The sequence below is a fragment of the Symphalangus syndactylus genome, chromosome 13 (assembly GCF_028878055.3).
Source record: "Symphalangus syndactylus isolate Jambi chromosome 13, NHGRI_mSymSyn1-v2.1_pri, whole genome shotgun sequence".
Taxonomy (NCBI): domain Eukaryota; kingdom Metazoa; phylum Chordata; class Mammalia; order Primates; family Hylobatidae; genus Symphalangus; species Symphalangus syndactylus.
The window spans coordinates 119,755,185-119,769,305 of record NC_072435.2 but is presented as its reverse complement, the minus strand read 5'-3'; the positions used below and the strand labels follow the sequence as shown (position 1 = coordinate 119,769,305).

The 14,121-nt window shown below is 44.0% G+C and overlaps 2 protein-coding genes across 9 annotated transcripts in view; one reads left to right on the top strand and one right to left on the bottom strand.

The window, feature by feature from the left end:
* The window catches only part of ZNF664 (zinc finger protein 664), a 42,017-nt gene extending 41,468 nt beyond the window's left edge, over nt 1–549 (bottom strand). The window contains exon 1 of one of the 2 annotated variants that reach the window (XM_063614733.1): nt 436–549. The gene's annotated coding sequence lies outside the window, so the exon portion shown is untranslated. Of the gene's footprint in view, nt 1–386 lie in introns of both variants that reach the window. The other variant, XM_055238040.2, reaches the window with a different exon arrangement.
* A 513-nt stretch (nt 550–1,062) lies between these two features.
* Nucleotides 1,063–14,121, top strand: part of CCDC92 (coiled-coil domain containing 92) — a 35,211-nt gene continuing 22,152 nt past the window's right edge. For 2 of the 7 annotated variants that reach the window (XM_055238018.2, XM_055238017.2), the window contains exon 1: nt 1,662–1,834. The gene's annotated coding sequence lies outside the window, so the exon portion shown is untranslated. Of the gene's footprint in view, nt 1,201–1,661; nt 1,835–1,970; nt 1,989–14,121 lie in introns of those variants that run through there. The other 5 variants (XM_055238020.2, XM_055238015.2, XM_055238019.2 and 2 more) reach the window with 5 other exon arrangements.

Here is a 14,121-nt window from a genome sequence, read left to right as displayed (position 1 = left end):
AACAACAATGGAGCCTGGCTCGGGAGTCCGGCTCCCGAGGGGCCTCGCCCGGCCTCGCCCTGCCCGCTGCCCAGCCCTCGCTTGCGCCGGCGGCCATCTGCGCCCCCCGGCCCCGCTCCCCCGCACTGCGGGCCCGCGGCCGACCGCCCGAGGCCCGAGGGGCGGCTTCTCAGCCCGGGGCCCGCCTGGCTGCGCGGAGCCGCTCTGACCTTCCCCGCCATCCCCAAGGGCCGGGCCGGCCCGAGGCCCATCCTCCGGGATGGGTTGTTTTTCTTTTCTTTAATCCACTCCACCTCCTTCCCACCCCCAGCCCGCTCCCTGGCCCCCGGCCCCCGCCTCCCTTCGGGAAAGAAAGAAAGACTGCAGCACGGCCGCCGAGAACTCACTCCAAGTGAGGGGAGTCAGCGCCCCAGGCCGCGGGCGCCGCGCACCCACCTCTCCTCAGGGACACCTCACAGGTGCGCCTCCGAGCCGCGCGCGCGCGCGCTCCGCACACCCAGACGCCTCCGGGGGACAGCGCGCGTGCGCACGCACGAGGCCGGGGAGCCCCGAGGGAGCGGGGGCCGCACGCATGCGCGGCCACCCAGCCCGCGCCCCCACAGCCAGCCTCCGCCCCCGCCCCCCAGCCCCGGCCCGGCCGGGCCCGGCCATCCCCCACCCCCGCGCCCGGCGCGCGCGCTCCCGCCTGCCTCCCTCGCTCCTCCCCGCGCCCCCGCCCGGGCCGCGTTACCCAGGGCAACCGCAGTGCGGCCGCACCTGAGCTGTGCGCCTGCGTCCCGCGGGTCCTACCCTCCCTTCCCCTCGGCCCTCGCCCCTGCCCGGCCACAGTCGGGCGGAAGGGGGCGTCGCCCCGCCTCGCCAAGTGAATATCGGCCCGCCGGCCCCGTCCAGCCCAGCAGACACAGACCCGCCGCCGCGCCGGCGCCTAGCCCGCCGGGTCAGCGCGGCCAGGCCTCGCCGCCGGCCCCGCTCCCAGGGTGCACCGCGGCTAGCGCTCGGGTGGGAGCGGGCGAGATGCGCCGGGCGGGCGGTGCCCACTGACCTCCTTCGGCGGCCCGGCCCGGGCAGCGCCCGAGCCCAGGCAGCCCCGCCCGCCGCGCCCCGCCCAGCCCATGGGCCACGGGCCCCCACCGCCGCCCGCCGGGAGGACCGAGCCTAAGAGGGCAGCCGCCTGAAGGAACGCGACGGCGGCGCCCGCAGGTGAGGCGGGGCCCGGGGTGTGCAGAGTCCGGCCCCGCTTACCTGGCAGCGCCGGCGGGGGCGGAGGGGCCGGGCAGGGACGGAGGGGCCGGGCAGGGACTGGAGTTCGTGGCGAAGACTTTAAAAACCCTCCCCGCCGGGAGACGGGGGACGGGGTCTTCCTGCTCCACCTCCGGGGCTTGGGAGCCGTGTTAGCTCCCCCAGGGGCAGGAGTGGCCCCGGACGAAGGCAACTCGGGGAACGGCGGAGTGGGGGAAAGAGGGTCCCTGAGGCGCGGCGACCCCCGCGCCCGCCCCCGCGGGGTCCGCCGGCCCTTTCTGGGGAGGGGGCTCCCCGGCCCGGGCTCCGGTCCGGGGTGCGGACCGGCCGCGTCGCGCGCCCACCCCAGTGCCAAGGGGGAGGAGAGGCCGGTCCCGGGGCGCTCCTGCCTGACCCGGGGTGGGATCGCAGGGCTAGGGATCCGCATTGCAGGTGCACCAGGAGCGCCCCGGGGCCTAGCGCGGCTTTGTCTGGGATGCTGTGGGGAGGAGGCCGTCTGAATCCACATCGCCTTTTTAAATGCTTGTTACCACCCGGGGAACCTTAGAGACCCTCCCTGACAAGTTGTATCGCCTCCCGTCCTGGTAGCCTTTCCGTAAGTACACTACCTGCCAGCCCCTTCCTGAAGCTTTGATGCGGCTTTAGTTTACTCTAAATAACGATTTGCCTGTGATTCGTGAAACGGAGCAGAATGCACAAACGCCGCAGAGCTCCAGGCTTGGCTGCCGGGCTGCCGTCTGCTACCGCGAGTGAGTTTCTCTAACTTAGTTTTTCATGCTGACCTGTATTGTTTCATTTCAAGCTTTGATATTTAGCAGTACGATCTAGTCCACTAATGAAAATTAGGCGGCCAGAGTGAAAATATAATCGCGCTCTGTAGCTTAGGTTGCAGTAGTCGGTTTTACTACCAGGCTGTAATACTTTAACATATTACGCATTTCCTACGCATTTCCAGAAACCTGTAAGAGTATTAAAACTAGGATTGCCATTTTAAAACTTTTACGTTTGAAATTTATTTAAAGAGCATTGGTATTGATAAAATGATTTTTCTTTTTTTTTTTTTTTGCACATCAAGAATTCTCATGCATTTTCTCGCCATTGCATTGTAAGGAAAAAGATGCTAATGTTTAAAGTGCCTTTTACCTCCAAAGATGTTTTGAAATGTATGTAATTCTTTTGGCTAACTGTTCATCTTATGTGAAATATGCTTGGAAGAAGGCTTTAAAACGTGATTATATATACGAGTATGCGTACATATACATACACACCACTGAAAAATCTTAAAATAGTTTTGTTACTTCTCTGCGTGTTATAATTACTCAATAAATTTAGTTTAGGTACATTTAAGATCTAAAGTACAGAACAATTATTTGTGTGAGATTTTTACTGTAACACATTTTAAATACATCAGTCTAACAGATACGTTTTTTTGGAAATTAGATATTTTTATTAACTCTTTAAAAAACGAATCATTCATCTTGGGTTTATAACTCTTTCATCTGCCATGTTGGATAAATTGCCAAATTGGATAAATTGATCTCAACTTATCCAATTATCTTTGGATAAATTGATCTCAACATAATTATCTAGTTGGTAGGATGCCTTTGCGACGATACTAAGGTTAATAAAGTGTTGATGCTTTTAAAAAATACTTATGCTAAAAAAGCATTTTCTCGTATTTCTGGCAAAAAAGTCATGGAACTTTTTTCCTTCTATCTGGAACAAGGTCAGCCATAAATAGTTTCTAATACATAGTGGGCACACATTTGGTAACTAAGATTAATTATATCTACTGGATTTACTGAATTCCATATCCTTCAAGGGCAGTGACTAGGTGACTTTGTATCTTCACACACTAATGTTGCAGTAAATGTTTGAGTCAGATTGAAGTTTCATCCCAGCTAGATAGATGCTAAGTTGGTGACACCAGTTTCCACAGCTTCAGCTTTGATGTTTCAACCTGCAGAAGGATTTGGGCATGGAAGTGGCTGTGTCTTAATTGTCTTCACATATTTGAAGGTCTGTCATGCTTATTTTGACTAATTATTGAGTACAGAAAAACAGATTTCACTTCTATATGAAGGCAAAAGTTGTTTATGGTGAGAACTAGCAGTGGAAAGAAGGGGCTGCTCCTTCCCTAGGGGCTTTTGTGATCGGCTGGTTCCCCACTTGGCGTGAATGGCTCTTATGAGGTATCACAGAGGTATAGGAGGGTCTTTCTGAGAGGGACTCCTGGGTATTCCGATGGCAACTATATTCGAGGACTTTTGTACTTCCCTGTTAGCACTGTGGCTTTTGTTTTTTGTTTTCTTATGCTGGCTTCTACAGTTGTGGACGTAGCAACATCCGCAGACACCTACATGAACCCTAGGAAGATTTTTTAGTAGATTAAAGACCCACCTGCTATCAAAGATGATTCTTAGTCCTGCTTTGCATTTGTATGGCACATTACAGGGAATAAAGCACTCTCGAATTCAGTGTGTTTTAAAAGACTCTTTTTAATGATACATGATTTGTATTTCTTTCTTTGACTTTATTTTCTACAATAAACATTGAATCAAGAGGAAAATTACTCTTTTCTAGGAAGGCAAGCAGAAAAGTCTTTTTTTAAAGCTGTTTTTAAAAAATAGGATGGTGCCAGTCATTCTTTGGAGAGCCAGCAAGTTGTGAAGGTGAATCGTTCTTTTATTTGGCTGAAAACATTTTTTAAAAGATACTGAATAAGGCTGGGGGCAGTGGCTCACTCCTGTAATCCCGGCACTTTGGGAGGCCGAGGCGGGCAGATCACAAGGTCGAGAGATCGAGACCATCCTGACCAACATGGTGAAACCAAATCTCTACTAAAAATACAAAAATTACCTGGTCGTTGTGGCGCAGTAGTCCCAGCTACTCGGGAGGCTGAGGCAGGAGAATCGCTTGAACCCAGGAGGCAGAGGTTGCAGTGAGCCGAGACCACGCCACTGCACTCCAGCCTGGCGACAGATCGAGACTCCGTCTCAAAAAAAAAAAAAAAGTCTGAATAAGAGATGATATAAGAGATGATTCTTGTGCTTGCTCCGCATTTTAGTTTGTTTATTTCATTACTCAAACATGACTCAAGTTTCACAGCAAAAAGTCCAGTCATATCCACCTACATTAAGTTGCATTGGATGTTTTTTCAGTATGTCTGCATGGTTTTTAAAATATGCTGGCAGCTGAAGGTAAAACAAAGCCAAGAAGTAGAATTACAGCAAGCCGAAAAGCTTAGGGGAATTGGAGCTTTGTGTTTGAAGAAGAAAAACATGTGCCCTATTTGTATAAACCCATCTTGAGAGTGATGGTTTTATCAACAATGGGAATAATGATTTATCTATTATAACAAAGATTCGGCTACTGTCAATCTAATACATGTATTAAGTGGGTCAATGAGGTTGGGACTCCAGTCTGACTAAGCAGAGCAGAGTTGCCTGTGAACACCGGAGTGCCCAATACACAAGGATTGAAGTGCAGCAAGACAGTAATGAGGCCAATTGAGTTAAACCAAGATCTGACCTCTCCAGTTTAGGAAGAAGAGGAAAAAACAATTCTGAATTAATGTCTGCATGGACTTAACTTTTTAAATGTCTTTTAAAGTAGTTACTCTCTCATTCTCTAGCAAATGAGTTTGTGTCATGCTTTTAACTTTTTAAACGTCTTTTAAAATAGTTATTCTCGTTCTCTAGCAGATGAGTTTGTCTCATGCTTTTAACTTTTTAAATGTCTTTTAAAATAGTTACTCTCATTCTGTAGCAGATGAGTTTGTGTCATGCTTTTGTGTCTCTTACCCATTAGCTGACTTTGGGTGTGATAAGTGACTAAGACTCCTCAAACTTTGAACAAGGAATATACCATTTATTTATGCTGTATGCATGAAGGGAAAAGAGATGAATATCAAGTTTTTCTGGCCAACCAAGAAATAAAACCTTAAAAGTGTCTATTTTTTCAGGAAAAAAAATCACAGATAGTACTTAAATATTATTACCAGGACAACAAATTAGCAAATAAGGCAACCAGTTAGAAAGCAGCATTTTCAAGGTTAAAGGTTGCATTTTAAAGCTTTTAGCCATGACTTCTGAAGGGATCGCACAAACATCTTAAAAGACTTCTTTGTTAATCAGAAAACAGTTTACATGCAAATTTCCACACTGGAGAGCCGACCGAGATCAATACTTTCATGATTATTCCCAACTTACTGCTTTATCAGAAAGAACTTTACTACAAAGCAAGAAGTGTCTACTCTTCTGTGAAGGAGTAAGTTTTCTCGTTTCTGAAATTCTTTATTCTAGCTGAATTCTCAAGACTGAGCAGTGAACTTCCATTGGTTAGCACCAAATAGAGCAAACCTGAGTAAGCTGCCTATTAAAAGGGGAAAAAACGACAGAAGAAAACTTTTAATAAATGGAATATAAGGCACATAATACTCTGCTTCTACAAATTTTCTTTTTGTTGCCTCTTTGGCAACACTTAAGATACTAAATTTAGGTCTGCATAAAATCCATTATCCTTTGCTCTTCAGATTTCCTCCCCAATCTATTTCTAAATGCATCCTGTGCCCTTCTCATTTACTATGCAGGTAAGAGAGTTTATGAGAAGTCATTAAAGCCCATGTTCTTAGGTAACATTGTTTAAGCATTAACGCTACATGTAAATTGTCATTCTCAATATTCTTAAAGTTGCACATTTTACCTAGAAATCCGTGGCATCATACTCTGAAAAGACCATCTCTGATATAACGCAGAGGACACATAAAAACACTGGGTTCCCAAGAGAAAGTTCCATCTCTGTCATACGTAGCATAATTATCTTAGGCTCTCCATATTTTTCTAATGATAAATGAACGTAAGAGGTTAGGCTCATGCCATACCCTAAACATTGAAGGAGGCTTTTTGTAACTCCTTTCCCTTCGGCTGTCACACACATCAACCCAGATGAAAGGCACTGCTAGTGTTTCTGCCTCAGTGGCTAGTAGCGTGGGAGAGCAGATACAGTTTTTAAAAATAGCCAAGTCTTGCACATTGATAAGGAAGATGGAGAAAGGTTGGAGTTTTTTGCTCAGTTTTGTGTTCCCATAGATAAGAACATAGCAGAAGTTATTAGGTTTGGCCTGTCATTTTCAAGGAAGGTCAGTATCTGATACTGAGTCATCTTTATCTTCTGGTTGAGTCCCTATGACAAGACCAGAACGTTCTAGTAGAATAGAGCAGCAGCTTTCTGGCATTAAGGTACTTGCTCATTGACATGCCCTGTTGCTCTCGGGGGAGGAAGGATGTGTAATCCTCCTCAGCCTCTGCAATGTGATAGATTTCAAGTGAGGAATTGCTTTCCATCAGTAAAGCGGTCAAGTCAGTTTTTGACAAGTTTGTTGGTACAATAAGACTGTGGTATCAGGACCCAGTTCAGAGGTGAACAAAGCCAAACCGTATTGTTTGAGGGCAAAGGCAGGTTTTTAGGGGAGAGACAAAATAAATATCCAAGTAGAAACAAAGCTAGAAGTGAGACCTTGGAGATAGGTTAAGAGCTGTCTATTTGGAGGTGTTCTTGTGTCTCATCCCTTTTTGCAGGATGGAACTCAGAGCTTTGGATGACCATTGGCTAATTCTAGAACACTGCCCTGAATGTTACTCATTAGCAGGCTGTGGTTAGAGCAGAGTGCCTTTCCAAGTAGTGTCAGGATGCCAGCGGGACCTGCCTGTGCAGTGACCATCTTGAGTCTGAAATCTAAGTGGAAAGCAGCAAATTAGCCATTCCTGTGTTTAGAGGAAAACTGAGTTTAGTTAGAAGGTGTCAAGTCGTTGGGGCCAGCATGTTCCTACTGAAGAGACTGGGAATCCTTGGCAGGTTAGTAGCCAGCAGAACCGTAGAGTCCCTTGAAGGAAGGTTGAAGTGATGTTTGGACTGCTGAACTGCAGAGTGAACCTGGGAATGAGATGCACTGACACCCTCATCAGTGCTTTCCATCAGTGTGCAAAAAGAACATCAGTGTTCTCAAAAGAACACAGCTTCCTCTTGCATGGAATGTCCTACCATTGGGGATGTAACCAGAAGCCTCCGAAGCCTACTCAGTTTTTTTGGTGAATATCCCAGAGTTTTGTTTGTCACAACTCTCGTGGTTACATTTATAGGTAGGAAATACAGCCACTTCAGTCCAGTTTCTGAAAATTCCTGGCTAGGTTATTTTTCACGGTTTCATTTGGACATTTTACTACGTCTTCTGATTGTGGACAAGACAGTAAAGGCATTGATGAATGTGTAGGGCTTTACAGCTTTATTTACAATCTAATCTGGAAATTATGGACTCCTGTTACAAACAGACACACTTAATGTACCAAATCTGGAAATAAAATATTTCAGAAGTCTTTTTGACAGTCATTGTGTTAGCCTTTGCATGCATCTTCTACACCCAGTGAAATTACTAAAGCATTCACATGAAAACCCATTTTTTCTCATTTGAATAAAACTAATGTGAATGTGCTTATAAATGCCTGCCTCCCACCCCACAGCCCGATCCACAGATAAGCTGCTCTCTTTGTCTTTATGGCTACTTCCCACAACATGAATGGACAGGTCGAACAACTCACATAGTGCTGATGAGCTACACTGGTAAAGTTGGAGCAAGCTACCCACATACGATTTTCCATGGCATCCCTTCTTGTTGGTGTGTACTAGGCCATGGGACACAGGAGCAAGATGAAGGCACTTTGGAGCTACCAAGGGGCTCTCTGAAACCCTGACAGTCGTTAGAGTCCCTTCTATGATGTGGGGCCTGATCTAGGACAGGAACAGTGTAGTAAAGAGCCACCATAAGGGACTGTTCAGTCTGAGAAAGATGACTGACTGTAGATAACCTTGACCGTGTTATTCACCAAAGGAAGTATATTTCCAAAACAGCCCAACGTGGGTTACACGAGGGCCGTGAGAAATGTAAGCTCCTCCAAGAGCATGCAGCCCTCACTGTTTTCACAATTGTCTGTAGTCAAGAGTCAGGAAAAAGTGAGAAAGAAAAGCAGGACTTCATACTCCAGTGAGAGCAATAAGCTTTGACTTCTGGACAGAATATACAGAGGTCAAGATGATCAAGATTCCTCTTTATTGAGAAGAGATTGCATCCCAAAAATCAATTTACTTTTCTGTGAGTGGTTAGTCTTGTCTCCTCAATTATACACAAGTGTTTATTGATTTACCTCACTATATCTCGATGCACACGTACAAGCACACACGTCATTCCAAACAGTATATTTAACTGGCAATATATTTAGCGATTTAAAATTGTAGTTTTCAAATGTTATCAAATATATCAGGTGTCCTAATACATCAGTTGATTTTACCATTATAATTTGAGCTTTAAGAACAAGTATTCAAAAAAAGACCCAGTATTCATGAAAAGACCCAGCAGCTCATCTGTGGGGATTGTCAGGTGACGAGATGTTTTTTCCATTTGAATTTTAATTTCTTTATTAGTTTTTAGGTAAATATAAATTATTAACTAATTGCCTCACTATTCTGCTGGTCCAAAGGGAATTAGGAACTTTAGAAAACAAAATTTACGTTAAAAAATAATGCAATTATTATTTAAAATTGTCAGAAATATGGCATCTTAAAACATTATTCAGCTAATGGAAGTAGAGTGACTCTTGGTTGTCATAATATGTAATATTGTCTGGAATTTTTAAAAAGCAATTTATAAAGATACTAGTTTCTTAAATTACAGCTCCCTGTAATTCGTATACTCATGTTTAGATTCACCTACTCTGAAATCATGGTGTTAGGTAGTCATTGAGCTATTCTGTAAGGCAAGTGTCAAAAATTTAGGAAGTTCCATTTAATTTAGCCTTTGTGAAAAAATTCTACTTTTTGTATGAATTCTGTGCCGCACCCCCACTCCCAAATATTAGCTACACAAAGGCTGAATTTTTATTTCTTTTATTTGTTGGTGTGTTCCGAGTGTCCTCCACAGTGTCTGGCTCAAAGCTGCTTAAAGATGCTTCCTTTATGGAAAGAATGAACTGTAATAATTTATATCACCCCCCCCCATATAGAAGACATAACCTCTTATGCCCCCAAATTCACAAAAATAGGTATGAAAGGATTTTCTTTAAAAGTACTAAGAATTTATGTAGTCTTCTGTGTTATATTGGAATAGCCTCCTTGTTAATACAGACACTTAAAAAAAAAGATAAATAACTTTTCAGTTTGTACCTGTTATGTTTAAACTTTATTTTTAAACTGCTTTTAACCTGAGCAATTGTTTTTATTTTGGAAGAGACCTTTTCCAAGTAGAAAACCATTTTAAGATTTACCAGTGCAACACTAATTACTTCAATTTCTCTAGTATATTTCTGCAAATTACAAAGTTCAAATTATGGCTCTTGTAAACAGGGTTTCCTGGTGACCATGGAGCCTGTACTTTCATTTCTCCCAGCCTGGAAAGCTTTCTTAAAGTGCTAGTATATATAAAATATTAGGAGTTTTGACATGATTTCATAAATTTATTGGGAGTCTTTAAAATTCTCGTAAGGTTTACATATTTAGTGAAGTCCTTAAAAACAAAGCTCTTTGCATTGAAGAAATATTAAAGCCTTTAAACATCAAAGTTTCCTGGAGATTTCCTGCCTGCATTAGATAGAGTTCTCCTGTGGAAACTGCACACCTATCTGAGCTGCAATGTGTCCACTCAATTTCTGTGGAAATACGCAGCTTTATAACCATAACACTGGAGTCCCTATTGCATTCCAGGTTTACCTTGCACTCACACTCTTCACTTCTCAGGTCACTTTAGCGTTCATACAAGAAAAGCAAAATCTCACATTATCAAGAAATGGGAAGAAAATTATTACATTCTTAGGCAATTTGGAGTTTATTTGCAATCCTTTTTCTTCCAAGCAAAAGAAAGCAAGGAAATGCTGATCCAGTGTTCCAGTCATTTTAGCTAAACAGGTAAAGTAGTCCCTTTCTGCACTCCTGCCTCGCTGAGCGTGTAAGATACAAGGAAGAAAGTCACTCAGATAGGCTCCTATTTTCCCCTCACCTGCTGGTCGCCCTTTCCTCCAGGGTTAGCAGCTCTCTGGTACGGGAGGGATGCTGCATGTTGGGAGAGTTTGCCCTCCCAAAAGTGCCATACGCTACGTTTACTAGCCATCCCAGCAACCCAGAGAGAGCAGGATAAACCTCAAGTCCAAAGAGGAGAAAAGGCCTACCTCAAATTAGATTGACCGTAACCCTGGGGGTTTCTCAACCAAAACTCTTTTGACCTTTGGGGCCAGATTATCCTTGTTATGGGGCTGTCCTGTGCATTATGGTCTGTTTAGCAGCATCCCTGGCCCCTACCCACTAGATGCTGTAGCACCCACCCACACACTCATGACAACCCAAAGCATCTCCAGACATCGCCAAATGCCCCCCGGGGGCACAGTTGTCCCAGCTGAGAACCACTGCACCAACTTGATAAAACTCAAGATTCATCAGGAGGATGAGAACCCTGTGTTCTTCATTAATTCCGACTGCTTACAGTTTGCCTCGTTCGTATCAGAAAACATACGTGCTAATTCCATCTGTTCTTTAGATTTTAAAAAAAAAACGCTGTATCTTGCATCATCCATAAAACAATGACTGTAGATTCTCTGAGGGAAAAAAAAACCCTATGTAGATGGTGTTCTCAGCAGGTTAGAGTCAGACTGCAGAAGCAGGCCAGCTCCTCTCCAAGGCCCACATGAAGATTACTGTTGCCACTGCCACATTATGTTATGTCTCAGCACAGAGTGGCCACCTTCCTTTCTCTACTCTCCATCCTGTTCTGCCTTCGGAATCGCAGCATCGATTGTTGACCTAAGCAGGCAAAAACTCAAACTACATTTGAATAAAGAATTTGTCAGTATCTGCATTTGTTTTAGTCTTCTGTATCAAGAGAGAAACCCCAAGCCCCTTATCCAGCTAACCAGAACACCTTAAAAGTGTTTGTCTTCAAAAAAGATCACATGAAATTGTATTATTAATAAATTAGTAAATAAGGCAACCAATTTAAAAAGCAAACGTTTAGAAGTTCAAAGCTATATTTTAAAGGATTCAGCAACAATCCCTGAAGCCCAGGTGTCTTAAAATAACTTGTTTGGTAATAAAAACAGAACAGAATTGTACATTTTTACATGTTTCCACAAGAATAGCAGAGTAAGCTTGTAGCTCTTTAAGAGAACTAGCTTTTAAACCCAGAATAGTATCTGTTTTTCTGCAGCTTTAGGAGAGAAGAAGCATTTTCTCTTATTCTGATTTTTTTTTTCCCACAAGCAGCAGCATCAAGAATAAGCACTGGAATTATATTAGCATCTGGCACGAAAGAATAGACCTGAGAAGCTTACAGCTTAAAATATGGGGAAAGAAAAGGGCAAAAGAGAATGTTTAGCAAATGGAATATTGGCTGAATGGTGTTCAGGCTGTGCGGGATATGCACCTTTATATTTTAGAGGGCTGCAGCATTTCGTCTTCATTTAGGGACAATATATTATCTAGTTGAGAGCATAGGCTTTGGAGTCAGACTGGTTTTGGGTGACCCCAGCTCTGCCCTCTTACTAGGTGTGACTTGAAGGACGTCATTTAACCCTCCAAGCTTGTTTCCTAACGTGTGAAGTGAGGATAAGAATATCTGCTCCTTAGAGTGTTGATCAAGTACGTAGCATGGCGCCTGGCACTGAGCCCTCAGTAAAAGGTGATTCCATGTTGATTCTTCTCCCCTGGAGCTAACGGCTGTGTCACTACTGCAGTTTCTGTCTGCTTCACCCTGCATCATCCCTGCTGGACTAAACTCCCTTAAGTGGCAATTTTGCCTCTATTGAGTAAAAACTCAGCTTTTCCCCATTGCTTATCTTTTCCATCTCGACTTTTCTGAGCAGCTTTTAATATACAACTTAAATCTGACACTAGCTTTTCTATCTAACCTTATTTTCCACCACTCCCCAGAATGTTCTTTCCATATCAGATAGTTTAATGGTCTCATGTTCCTTCTAAAACTTAATTCATATTTACTTCACCAGAAATGCTTCCTCCTGTCCCAACTCTGCCCATCCTTTGAGGCTCAGTTTAATTCCAACCTCTTCAGAGTAAAACCTTTGTCACTTCAGTCCTTATTCACTCATTAATTAGGTACCTCCGTGTGTCTGGCAACAGATAGGTACCAGGAATGCTACAATAATTGAGGCCAGACCCTGTCTTCCAGGGATTTATGCAGCCTGGTGCAGGAGAGACAGGTAGATAAGAGAGAGCTACCAGTGCTGTGATGGGCAGTCCTTCACCCTTCATGGACAGCCTTCCTGTGGCTCCTGTACTTGGTGTATGCCTCATGAGGATTTAATTATACATTGTTTTCTTTGTACTTTAGTGGCTGAGTCTCATATCCCCAAGTAAATTGTAAGCATAGGACTGAGTACACAGTGAGCACTTTAGAAACATATGCTAGCTTGATCTTTCACCTCCAGATGCATATTTAAAAGGAGAATCGATTGCCTAGTTTATTGTAAAGGCCTTGTAAACTTCAAAAAGCAAATTACAAAACAGAATCAATGATGATGTTAAGCTCTTGGGGATCACCATAATGTCCTGGTGATTAGAGTGGCTCCTAGGCTTTGGAATTCATGGGACAGTGCACTTTTAAATTTGGCAGTTTTAAAATGAAAATAAAGAATTGTCCTTTGAGTCTAATAAAGTTAGCTTTATGGAAAACTCACTGCATTGTCCTCATTTTTCTCACTGTGTCACAGACCAAGAAAAGCATCATCCAAGCTCATGACAGGCGTTTCCTGAATTTCTGAGCTGCTGAGTGCCACTGAGGAGCTCAGAAAGCATGATCTGAATCACGAGCTTACATGCGACACGGCCGCATCTCAGCTTCAATGCCATGTCACAGGCTCAGCATTGACAGTTCACATACTTGGCTCATAAGATAAATTTCCAGGTGTCAGTAAGCTGCACCAGAGAAGATACTGTATGTCACAAACTCCAGGAAGTCCTGAACAAGCCCACATTTTCCTTTCCACAGAAATGAAATGAAAATTTTTAGGTGGCTTGATAATTTTTTACTCTTTTTATTTGTGAGCTTTCCCACTATGGCAATCAGAGAAATTTTTCTAAGCCGTCTCATGCTCACTAATACAAGATACAGCATAGTACCTAATGATGGGGTCGGGGAGGGTGCTGAGTAAGATCACCACTAATGTGTAACTCCTAGAAAGAAGGCGTTCTTAAAGGGCCAGCCCAGGTTTCCAGAGGCACCATTCTTGTAGGTGGCGGGGAAATAGCAGGGAACAAGACAGAAAAGTCCTTATTCTCCTGGAATTTACATGCTAGTAAGGTAAGAAAGATAAGCGACCTAACTTTAGATAGTGATAAATGCTACGAAGACATAAAATGGCATAATGATGATGACAGTTGAAAAAAATTGTTAAATTATTCCAGTGGTACAAAGTGAGCCCTGGCCACAGCAGGTCCCATGACAGTTTATCTGGGAGCAAATGAACCCTATTTGGATGACTCTCCATATTGAAGCAATGATAGTAAACACATAGCTCTAACCATGGTTCTAAATGCTTTAGATCTGTGCTGCCCAACATGGTAGACACTAGCCTCATGGGGACAGTTCATTTTAATTCAAACAAAAAATGAAAAATTTCTCAGACACGTGAGCCACATTTCAAGTGTTCAATAGCTACATGTGGCCACAACAGCTACAGAAGAGAGTGGTCACATCTCTGAGCCTCAGTTCTTTAAAAACAGCATAATCATACCTATTTTGCATGATTGTTTCAAGAATTAAGTGATTATCTATAAGCCTGGCACTTAAGGCCGCATGCGGTGGCTCACACCTGTAATCCCAGCACTTTG